The following is a 3,062-nucleotide window of genomic DNA, read 5'->3' on the forward strand; positions in this document are numbered from 1 at the left end:
TTAACAAAGCACAGTTGAAATATCTAACGAAAGAGCAACACTGTACTAGCCACAGAGGTATACTTCAAAGATAAAAACCATCAGAGCAAAAAACCAACAAGTATTTCCACAAATGCCTAAAAATAAACACAGAAATTCAGGAAGCAAGAATAAGGAAGACACCTTGACTCCCCCAAAATGAACACAATAACACTTCAATATTATAATATAAATATGAAGATATTGATGAAATGCCTGAAACAGAATTCAAAGGGTTAATCTTAGGATTACTCAGAAGCAATGAAAAGCAAAATCACATATTAAAGAAATCCATAGGTAATAAATGAAAAATTCTCCCTTGAAATTAAGATTTGAAGAGAAATAAGAATGAAATATTAGAAATAAAGAATTCAATTTGTCAAAAATACCTTATGAAGCCTTAACAGCAGTCTTAGTGAGGCAAAAGAAAGAATATCCAACTTAAAAGACAAATCTTTGGAAATTTTCAGACTAAAAAGAAATAAAGAAATTAGAAAGATTAAAAACAGAGTTTGTTTAGAAATTAATGCCAGGGCCAACCCTGTGATGCACTGGGTTAAAGCCCTGGAGTGCAGAGCTGGAATCCCGTACAGGTGCTAGTTTGAGTCCAGGCTGCTCCACTTCTGATCCAGTCCCTGCTAGTTTGCGTGGGAAGGCAGCAGAAGATGGCCCAAGTCCTTGGGTTCTGCCCTCACATGGGATACCAGGAAGATTCTCCTGGCTCCTTGCTTTAGATTGGCTCAGCTCTGGCTGTTGCAGCCATTTGGCTACTGAATCATGGATGAAAGAACTTTCTCTCTCTCTCTCTCTCTCTCTCTCCCTCTCTCTGACTCTTTTAAATAAAAAAAAAACAGTTTTGGATCACTTCTAGGCATTTTTGGCTAAGATCAAGTGCAGTATCTGTTCTTATCGGTTTAAAAACAGTTTTAGAGATTTATTGGATACTATCAAACAACCCAACATATGGATCGTAGGAGTTCCTGAAGGTGTGGAAAGACAATGGATTAGAAGGCATATTCAGTAAAATAATTACAGAAAATTTCATTAATTTGAGAAAAGAGAGGGATGTCCAAGTACATGAGGCATGTAGAACTCCTTATAAACATGACAGGAAATGATCTTCACCATCAAATATGCTCACCAAATTTTCAACAGTAAAACATAAAGATTCTGAAATGTGCACAAGAGAATCACCAGATTACTTTCAGAGGAGCTCCAATTTGTCTCACATATGACTTCTCATAAGAAACCCTACAGGCTAGGAGAGAATCCAGAGATATAGTGCAAGTCCTAAGAGAGGAAAAAAACTGTCAACCCAGAATATTGTACCCTGCAAAACTCTCATTACGAATGAAGCTGAAATAAAGACATTGCATAACAAACAAATATTGAAAGAATTTGTCATCACTCATCCAACCTTACAAGAAATGCTTAAGGATATACTACACACAGAAACACAGAAAGATAGTCACCGTTATGAAAGAATGTGAAGGCAGAAAATCTCCCAGTGAAAGTACAAAGGAAATCCAAAGCAAAAAATAGGAATATTTATAGAAAAATGGCAGGGCCAAGTCATTACTTATCAATAGTAACCTTGAATGTAAATGGCATCAACTTTCCAATTAAAAGATACAGACTGGATAAATAGATTATTCTACTTAATACTTTTGGTTGAATACTGTAATCAATACACACTTCTTCTTAAGTGCTGAAACTTAACTGAAAAGTGATCACTGTTAAATATAAGAGTGGGAATAAGAGAGGGAAGAGATGTGCAATTCGGGACATGCTCAAGCTGACTTACCTCAAATGGTAGAGTTAGAAACATACCAGGGGATTCGAATTCAATCCCATCAAGGTGGCATTACCAATGCTATCTCACTAGTCCCAGTGATCAATTTCTGTTCACAACTGATCATAATGATAGGACTAAGAACCAAAGGGATCACATAAACAAGAATAGTGTCTGCAAATACTAGCTGATAGAATCAAAAAGGGAGAGAATGATCCAACATGGGAAGTGAGATACACAGCAGACCCATAGAATGGCAGATGTCCTAAACAGCACTCTAGCCTCAGAATCAGCCCTTAAGGCATGCGGATCCGGCTGAAAAGCCCATGAGAGTATTTCAGGCATGGAAAGCCAAGACACTCTGGGGGAAAAAAAACCCTACATGAAAGATCTCCGCGAGTGAGATCCCAGTGGAAAGAACGGGTCATCAAAGAAGGAGGTACCTTTCTCTGAAGGGAGGAGAAAACTTACACTTTGACCATGGCCTTGGCTAAATATGATCAGAGTCGGTGAACTCAGGGGGCTTCCATAGCCTTTGCAGCTCATGACAAGAGCCTAGGGTGATTACTGAGGCCATAAACAAGAGTGTCCATTTGTTAAGTCAACAACAGGAGTCACTGTGCACTTACTCCTCATCTAGGATCTTTGTCCTTAGTGTGCTGTACATTGAGATTTAATGCTATAACTAGTACTCAAACAGTATTTTTCACTTTATGTTTCTGTGTGGGAGCAAACTGTTGAAATCTTTACTTAATGTATGCTAAACTGATCTTCTGTATATAAAGAGAATTGAAAATGAATCTTGAAGTGAATGGAAGGGGAGAGGGAGTGGGAAAGGGGAAGGTTGCAGGTGGGAGGGACGTTATGGGGGGGAAGCCATTGTAATCCATAAGCTGTACTTTGGAAATTTATATTCATTAAATCAAAGTTAAAAAATAAATAAATAAATAAAACCATCTATTTGCTGCCTACAAAACATACCTCACCAACAAAGATACATGCAGACAGAGTGAAATGATGGAAAAAGGAATTCCTTGCTAACAGAAGAAATAAAGGGAAGATGTAGCCATCCTAATATCAGACAAAATAGAATTTAACACAAAAACTGTTCAAAGAGGCAAAGAAGGGCATTATTTAATTATTAAGGGATCAGTTCAACAGGAAGCTGTGACTACTATAAATGTATATACTTGCAATGTCAGGGTGCCTGGCTTTTTTTTTTTATTTGACAGGTAGAGTTATAGACAGTAAG

At 37.4% G+C, this 3,062-nt stretch overlaps 1 pseudogene; it reads left to right on the forward strand.

The window, feature by feature from the left end:
- The first annotated feature begins 878 nt into the window (after positions 1-878).
- On the forward strand, positions 879-979 carry LOC127485081 (U2 spliceosomal RNA; annotated as a pseudogene).
- Positions 980-3,062: the final 2,083 nt, after the last annotated feature.

The sequence above is a fragment of the Oryctolagus cuniculus genome, chromosome X (genome assembly GCF_964237555.1).
Source record: "Oryctolagus cuniculus chromosome X, mOryCun1.1, whole genome shotgun sequence".
Lineage (NCBI taxonomy): Eukaryota > Metazoa > Chordata > Mammalia > Lagomorpha > Leporidae > Oryctolagus > Oryctolagus cuniculus.